Genomic DNA, 9,150 nt, shown 5'->3' with positions numbered 1-9,150 from the left:
GCCTGAGGGCCTGCCAGCTCTCCCCCTCCTGGCCCCTTCCGACCCCCTGCGTGGATCCTGGAAGAGACCCCAACCCCCTACCCCACCTTCCCTGTTTTGAGGCTGAGCTTATTTTGGATCTTGTACTGGTAAAGTCAAGGGGTAGCTCTGGGGGCCTCTTTAGCATCCCAATTCTGTTAGTCCCTGGTCAAAGCCATCCAACAGAAGCATTCACCGTAATGCAAAGTCATCTCTTTATCAACTCCGAAAACACAGCTTTAAGGCAGGCATCTCTAAGCCTTATTAATCGCCCTACCTCCAGCTCCTGTTTCAACTGAGTTGCCACCTGTAAACTCCATGTGCAAGTTTTGGGGCGACCACTTGGAGCCCGCGGCTGCAGTGTTTATGTCAGAAGGTCCGCAGTTTGAATGCACCGGCTGCTCTTTGAGAGACATCTGTGGAAGGTCGGCTTCCCAACAGATTAACAAACAAACACCAAATCCACCCCCAAGCCAAGCCTGTGGCCCTCAGTCAGGTCCGACTCCCACCGTCCCTCAAGGTTTCAAGCCTCCGCTTGGTTCTTGTTCTGCGCACAGGGAAGATTCAGGTGAGGGCAGCGTTCAGACCAGAGACAGAGAAAAGATGGACTGGGACGAATGAGGTTTTTAAGGCATTCCTTAAGTGTAGAAAGGGCCCTAGTAGCATCGTGGGTTACACATTGGTCTGCTATCTACAAGGTCAGCGGTTCAAAACCACCAGTGGCTCTGTGGGAGAAAAATGAGGCTATCTCTCCCCATAAAGAAAAACAGTCTTGGAAATCCCCAGGGGAAGTTCTACTCTGTCCTGTTTGGCTGCTACGCATTGGAATGAACTCGATGGCCATGAGGCTTGTTTTTCTTTTTCAGTGTGAAATACCAAAATGCCACCCGGTTAATTGAGGACACCATAGGACGAAGAGCCAAGTTCTTATCCGGCTAACGGTGAACCTTCCACCATTAGCTCGCTGTCTAGTGGATCTTTTGTTCTTGGCTGGGTTTCCATATCGAACCTCCCTCCTAGGTACAAGTACCGCAGAGTTGATGCTTTTGCTTTACTATCCAGCTTGGAAACCAAGGGTCGATCCAGCCACTGTGGGGACGTGAATATCCTGTCTTCCTCTGCCCACACCCACTCACCTTTTCGGTCTCTGCCATTGGTAAGAAATGCGTCCTGTCTGCCCTTCACTTTCCTTTTTCCCCGGGAGTCTAGGGGGTGTGTGCTTGGAACTCTTTCCATTGTCAACCTTTTCTCCCTGGACCGATTCTGTCTCATTAACAACTGAACCTTCTCCCTGCCATGCGGACCCATAGTGACTCTACAGGGCTGGGTAGAGCTGCCCCTGTGGCTTTCTGAGGTGGTAACTCTTTTCAGGAGTAGAAAGCCTCACTTGTCCTCCGAGTGAACAATAACGACCCTGTATAGTGTTTCTGCCACTCCATCTTCATCTTCCCCTGGCTTCATCTTTCTCCTGGGGAGAGATGGGTGGGCTTGAACCACCAATCTTGCCGTCGGCAGCCCACTTCCTAGCCTCCAGGGGCCTCCAGCACACCTTAAGAGCTCGCAGCCTGGGAAACCCAATGAGACAGTTCTAAGCTGACCTCTTATGAATTAGAATCAACTCTTAAATATGGCTTTTGGTTATTTCGGGCCGGAGCAACATGAGGCGTACTGCTCTTATAAAGAGCTACAGTCTCAGAAACCCTGGCTCTACCCCGTCCTAGAGGGCTGCTGCCACTCCGAATCAACTCGACGACGGCCGTGGGCTTGATTTTTGTTTACTGCTGCTTGTGCTGTGTCGTTACTCACCCACCCTCTAGCCCCACACTAAGTTAAAAGCCATTTGAATGTATTTTGGGACCTGTTGAGTACTGTTAAGAATATTCCAATGGGGAGTTAGCTGCCTGGTGGGCCAGCGGGGAGTACTGTCGGAAGGACGGATTTGTAAGCATCTGACAGACGCACCAGGCTTCCTGCTGTGTCACCACCTGGGTCCTAGCCCCAGATGCAGAGGCGCCCACAAATGGAGGTTGTGGGCTAAGCACCTGATACCTTTGTAGCTCCTGGAGCCTGCAGAGAGCCTCTGCAGAGGAAGTTCTTCTTGCTAGGACTCTCCACAGAGCCGTGGACACTTGAACCAGAAAGCGCGTTCATTTTCAAAGACTGAACTCACCTTGATTGGGTCCCTAGACTCATTCAGCCATTCAGCGGCAACATTAGGAAGTTGTCTTGGCCTGGTAACTTATGTCCACTTCCATAAAGCCAAACCCTATTCCAGTCTCAGAGCCTTCATACTGTCCCCAGCTGGGAAAGAATGCCCGTAACACAGTTCCAGCTCCACCCACCCTCACCTAGACTTGCCCCGTCTAATGGAATTGTATAGAAAGCGAGAGAGCTCTAATTATGGGATTTTAGGCACCATTCAGTAGATAGGAGGGGACCTTGGAAACTTCCTTAATGCTTCTCAGACCACAGTGTTCCCAGAGACTAGAAAGCGCCCTCTTTCTGAACCATGTAGCTTTTCAGTCCCTGCCCACGTTCTTTCACCAGAGGTTGACCGGCTAAGACCCGGTAAGTCCCAGTTCTTGTGGTATGGTCCAGATTTTAAATGATCCACTCACCCATGCTGGTAAGCCCGAAAATATTGCCACTACGGTTCTATTTCCTACACGCATGGGTCTGTTCGGAACAACGTGTGTTTCAACAAGTCTGTGGTCGATGGATGGCCATAGATAGGTTCGCCTTGGTCTCACTGGCGCGCCTTCAAATAAAGGCGTTAAGAAAAAGCATGGCAGGAAGATCAGCTGGCTCCAAGAGTCCATCCTTCCCCCAGTCTTTTAGGCAAGATTCAAGTTAAAGCGGACCACTTTCTGGACTGAGTCTTTGCCAGTAGAGGGAAGTCTAATAAAACCACAGGCTTCCACGGGATCTGCTGGGCCAGTTCAGGTTAAGGCTGAGAGGGCAGCTCAGAAGACTTTGGGAGCTATTTCTTGGGACTCCACCGGCCTCATCTTGATCTGTTTTCTCGAAGGACGCAGGGAAATCAATCATGGGGACTTATTACGAAGGTGTTTCAAGAACCTTGGAAACGGCATTGCTGAGGAAAAGTCCGGGGAACGTGTGCCCTGGGGTGTTTTTCCATCCTGACAATACAGCTGCTAACTTTGGGTCGAAGGCTTGGTCCTATGAGAATTTTCATGGGGAACCTTATCCTCTCCACCCCATAATCCTGATCTTGCCCCTTCTTATTTCTTTTTGTTCCTCAAACTCACTGAAAGGGAACACCCTTGGATTCTCTTGAGGATGTTCCCACTAAGATGAAGAGAGCAGAATTCTTCAGGGAAGTGTGTCCATCAAAACCCAAATCTACCGCCAGCAGGGCAGGCAGGTAATTTGCTCTGTTGGGTCTCTGGGCCATATATCTCTCTAGAGGCGGCTGCCTCCTCTTGTCCCCGAGGAATGGCTGGTGGGTTTGAAACATGGCATTTTCTGCCCAACACTTAACTCACTGCACCACCAGGGATCCTGGGGGAGGTTTCGAGAGATGGAAACACTGCCTTCAGAAGTAGCTACGCCTCGATAGAGGATGCATCGAGAAACACTGGCTTCACGTCCAGAGAGCTCTGTGAAAGGGTTCTGTGGTTGGTAACCACAGCTTTTGGCTTATCCTTGGATGCCTCTTGGCTCACTTGGAAATGCTTGGTGAAGTGTCCTGGCCGGGGTGGGGTCAGTGTCATGGCAGCATGAGTTTCATTGCACAGCTGGACCGGTGTCCCTGGAGACTAGAGCAGCAGAAGCTGGAGGTCAGTATGTGTCCTCCCCGCCCATCCTCCCTCCTAGGCTGTGGGTCAGACGAGGACTTTGCTGAAGCACCCGAAGCTGATGGACTAGAATCAATTCCGTTTCAGGTTGTTAGCCCAGTTCACAAAGGAACCCGTTCTACCTAAACTGGGCAGTCTGCTGTGGCTTCCTTCCCCCGGATGCCATGGATAGGCCCAGGAGGAAACGTGGGAGCTTGACATCCCATTGGGCACACATTGTGTTCCCGAAGGAAATGAATTACCTTCTCTATCACCAAAGAATCAAATAGACGCCCCTCGCCCTCACCCCATCTCTCTCTCTCACACACAATTACACACACACACACACACACACACACTGGTGCTGTCTGTCGTTGGAGATCATACACATGGCCACAGTTGGGATGGCCAGAGTAACACGTGTAAGCAGATGTAATTTCAAGTCATCAACTGCGCTGACAAATTCGAGGCACCAAGTCGTGCTCACCTATAGGCTCCATTCGTTGGGGCTGCAGACCATGCCGTCACCACCTGCATTTTCTTCCGTCCAAGGGCTCAGAGCCAGACACCCACCACCCTGCACTGCACTGCTGCCCCCAGCTCAAGATGCCAGCTCTGCCCCTGAGCGCAGACTCAGGAGTGAGTTTGAGGAGTGGGCCAAAACAGGCTGAAACCACTGGGAGGTAGCGGTGGGGAGAGACGGTGTGCCATCTGATGGCTCGCCAGGGGAGGAGAGACTCTGTCTTCTGACAGAAGCTGAACTGAAGGTGGCGGTGGGGAAGGGAGGGACGGAGGAGGTAGAACGAAAGAAGAAGAAGGAGTGAGAGGAAGGCAGGAGGATGGTCTCTCCAAAAAACTCACTGCCGTCAAGCCAATTCTGCCTCCTGGCACCCCTCGGGGACCGGGTGGGACTGCCCCTTTGGGTTTCTGAGGCTGCCACCCTTTGTACTCAGTGGGTAGACAGCGTCGTCCTTCTTTCCGGGAGGGCCTGGTGGTTTGAGTGCAGTCCAGCACACAGCCTCTGTGCCACCAGGTTGGAGGTCAAGGGAGGAGGGATTGCAGGGAGGCTGTGGTTCTAGCAGATGGATGGGGAGGTGGGTTTATCTGGGACCACTGGGTCTTGTGGGCCCCCTGTTGGGGAACCAGCAGGAGATGCCGTGGCAGCCGAGTACAACCTTGAGGTCACTGACTCCCGGCCGCCCGGTGGGCCCGGGGTTACTAAACAGAGGCAATGCCAGCCCCTCTCTTACTGTTAGCACCTCTTTCCCTCCGAACTGGAGGCACAGGCTGAGGGCCACAACCCATTTCTTTGGTCACAGAAGAGGCCCCCGAGGAGGGCCTCCCTCTCACTGCCCGAACAAGTGAGCCTTTTAAGAAGACACCTCCTACTATTGTTACTTCTGCTACCATTGCCACAATGCTCTTTTAAAAATATTTCTCCAAGGCAAAAAAAAAAAAGTTTAAATATTATTAGGCAGATTCTCTTCTATTCTCTTTCTCAGTCCGACTCTGTTTCATGGACCTTCCCGTTTCCACTCCCAGCATCGCCCTGGAGCTCTTGAGTCCGTCTCCTTTTCTCTCTGCACCAACGAGATCTCTTTGTTGCCACTAAAACTCAGGGTTTGAATCCGATTCTAGGACTGGAGCTCATGGCCCACAGCTCGGTCCTCTCTAACACCCACCACACCCTGGGAGCTTTTCTGGAAACACTACCGCCCCCAGGAAGCTCCACGGTGTCACATACCAGCTTCACCAGCGTTTTCTCCTGACGGACACATGCTGGCGAGGACACGTCCGTCCCGCTGCTGTCTGGAATCCTTTCATCGGCAAGTTCTTTCAAGTCACTTGTCTGCACCTCTCGGGTCACGATCCCCATCTTTTTCTTTCGCGTTTGGTGGACCTGCGGTGCTGAGCGTACAAGGTCTTCCAATTCCAATTTGTTGCATTTTTTAGTAAAACCGACACAGAACCGACGAAGCAGATTGTCCTCGGCAACCTTGACGTCCATGTGAGCTTGCAGCATGGTCTGCCGTGTTTGGACCACGGAGCGCATTGTGCAGGCGGGAGATCCAGGCCACGGAAGTTGGTCAGGCGGGTTTGCCCTGGCCATCCTCAGTCAAGAGCTTGACTTTTCTAAATGCAACGTCACTGCAGATCAGCCAGGCTCCCTGCCAAACTCCGACCCTTGAGGCCAGCGGATGCAACTTTGGTTATTTGTGTCCTGGCGACTAGTATCTGTCTGGGGTTTCTTTTCTCGCGCACAGTGGTGCTTCCCCTCCCACCAGTCTTTCTCAGGAACATGAGCCAACCACCTGCTTTTCTCTTCGAGTCATCACTTTCTTCTGGCTCCTTTGTTCTGCCTTTTCAGGATTGTTTTCTTAGAGGCTTGTTTCCTTTCTTAAAAAAAAACAAAACTAAACTAAACACCCTAGTTTTTGGTTCCTTTGTTACTATTGTTTCTTTGCCTTCTAGTTCATGAATTTTTACTGGCCAGTCATTTAAAACTAGTTTTATAATTGGTAAATAATGTTCAGGGTCATTTTCCCTGGTAGGAGACAGTCTGGGCTTTCTACAGTTACAATCCTGGAAACCCACAGGGGTGGCTGTAGGTCAGCGTTGACTCAATGGCAGTGGAAATAGTTTGCCTTCCACACTATTGAAAAATGCCAACACTTCAAAAGAAATGACAAAGGCTAGAGGAGAAATAGAAATGTCTTATAAGGACAGCAAAGGGCCTTACTTGAAAGTACAGCAACGCATCTTTCAGGGGGAGAAAGACCAGACTTTCTACTGCCATAGAGAGGGACAGTCTTGGAACCCACGGGGGCAGTTCTGCCCTGTCCTTTAGGGTCGCCATGGGACCTCAACTGGACAGCAGGGAGTTTGGTTTGGGTTTATGGGGTCTCTGTGAGCAGGATTGACTGCTTCCCCAAAAAACTTCCCACTAAGGTGGGGAAGATGGCATCTGAGAGAAAGGCTCAGTGGAAGGGACCACCAGCTCTAGCAGGAGCCTGGCCCCCTCCCCTGCCCTGTTGAGCCTAAACGAAATTATTATTTATCCACTTTACTTAATAATAGGTGTCATTTAATTAATGCTTCGGGACATAAAATTACTTATACCTGAGTGCCCATGGTGGTGTTAAGCAAGGCACAGCCCTCTGCTTCCTCTTTTGCCTATTATGAGTAATAGCAAATGACCGCACCTAACGTACCTCCAAGCAGACACTGTGCCTGAAGGAGATAAGACACCCGGACTCCCACTCAGCTCCTCTACCCCAGAGTTGCTCCCTTAGGAGGCAGCGGCGAGGGTTGTGGAGGAGCCCGTCAGGCCGGGGCCTCAAGGAAATTGGTTCTGAAGGGAAGGAGATGGCTTTACCCTCTCGCCAGCTCTTTGGGCTTTCTCATTCCTTCTCCAGCCAAGCGTTGACCTCGCTGTCAGGGTTTTGTCATTTTGTATTCTGTGAAGAGTGGCTGAGTGGTCAAGCATTGGGCTGCTCCCACAAGGTCAGCAGTTCAAAACCACCAGCTGCTTCATGGAAGAAAGACCGGACTTTCTACTCAGTCAAGAGTTACAGTCTTGGAAACTGACAAGGGCAGTTCTAGTCTACAGGGTGGTTAGAGTTGGAATCCACTCGACGGCTGTGAGTGAGTTGCAGAGCTGAGTGAGTCCACTGAGGGTGACTGTGTGGAGAAGCCACTCAGAGAGTAGGTGTTCTAGAAACAGAGTTCTGGAACCGGGCCACCACAAGGGTTCTCACTTGTTTGGGTCTGGGGGGGGGGGGTTTACACTCTGAAAAATTATTGAGGCCCCAAATAGCTCTTATTGATGTAGGTTATCTCTATTGACAATGGTCACATGGGAAATATAGTAAATAAACGACAACAGTGTTTTGGAAATCCTTTCTGTCAGAAATATGGTAAATATTAGAAATGGAGGGGTTTAAACATATTTCTTAATCTTCTAAAGACAGCAATAAAAATCCACTACATGTTAATATACTTTTTATTTTTAAAAAAACCCTGTAATTCCTAAAAGGAAAAAGAACATTGGAGATTCATCTTGTTTTACCACGTCCACGTCTCTTTGGCGTCTGGTTTCATCGAAGGCAGCTGGGTTCTCAGACCTGCTTCTGTTCTCAGCCTCTTGTGCTGTTTTGTCAGTTTGTTTATTTGCTTTTTTTTTTTTTTTTTAGGTTGAAGTAGATGAAGAAAGTCTGGCTCTTTACAGATTGGTCGTTGGGAAAGTAGGAGTAACTGAACAGCCTTTTTAGCTCATTGTGAATCGCTTCTGCTGTGTCACACGGAAGCTTCAGAAGGAAGCTAGGTGGCCGTGGCCACTCACGGTGTGTGACCCCGGCTGGCTGTGCCCTGGGCTGTGGAGAGGTGGGGGTGCTTTCCTGATTCTCCACGCATGTGTCCTCTCGGCTCAATGATACTGCTCTTCTCCCTTGTCCTTCATCTTCCCTCCACGGCCACTGCTCCGTAGTCCAGCCCCGACAGGTTCTCTCCCTTCCTCCCTGTGATCTTATCCCCTCTGGGGTGTTGACCCATCACCTGTAGGCCAAGAGCTTCCAAATTTCTCTCTCCAATCTCCATGTCTGTCCCAGGCTCCAGCTCCCTGATGCCAGTTGTCCCCACGACCTCTGCACGTCAAAGTCAGCACCTCCGAATGGATCTCCTCATCCCCTCACATCACCTCCCCTTCCAGGACAGCCAGCCTTGGCTAATCCATCCTCCACCCAGCTGCTTCATCCCGGAGCCCTTATCCAACTCCCTCCCATCCCTCAGGGAACCATCCAGGCCTGTCAATTCTACTTCCTAAACATCCTCCCGGCCGCCTCCTCTCCAGCACCTGCAGCCCAGCCTCAGGTCAGGCCTCTCTTCTGCCCTACACTGTAGCCAGGAGTCTACTCCCTGGTCCCCCATCACCGACGTCAAGTAAATGTGTCCTGAGCATGTAGGGCAGGCCTGGGCAGGATGCTGGGGACACAACAGGAACACAACTGACCTAGTCCCTGTCCTCCCGAGCTCACAATGCCCACAGAGAGAGAGAACAGCACGGGCACATTTCATGAACACCCAGTGCAATGGAGCGGAGGCTTGGGAAGTCCTGGGCGGGTGTGTTGGGTGAGGGCTGGCTGGGTCTGAGGCAGGGTTCAGGGAGAGCTTCCTAAGGGTAGGACCCATGATGGACGCTGAGTGGGTGTTAGCCAGGAGAAGCCTTCTGGGCCCACTGGGTCTCTCCTCGACTTCTGGTGCTGGGGTTATGTGTCGTGTTGAACGGTGACACCCGTAAGGTCAGCATTTCGATCTCATCTGCTGCTCTTCGGGAGAA

This window comes from Tenrec ecaudatus, chromosome 17 (genome assembly GCF_050624435.1).
Source record: "Tenrec ecaudatus isolate mTenEca1 chromosome 17, mTenEca1.hap1, whole genome shotgun sequence".
NCBI classification, from domain to species: Eukaryota; Metazoa; Chordata; class Mammalia; order Afrosoricida; family Tenrecidae; genus Tenrec; species Tenrec ecaudatus.
Note: the sequence above shows the minus strand (reverse complement) of the source record.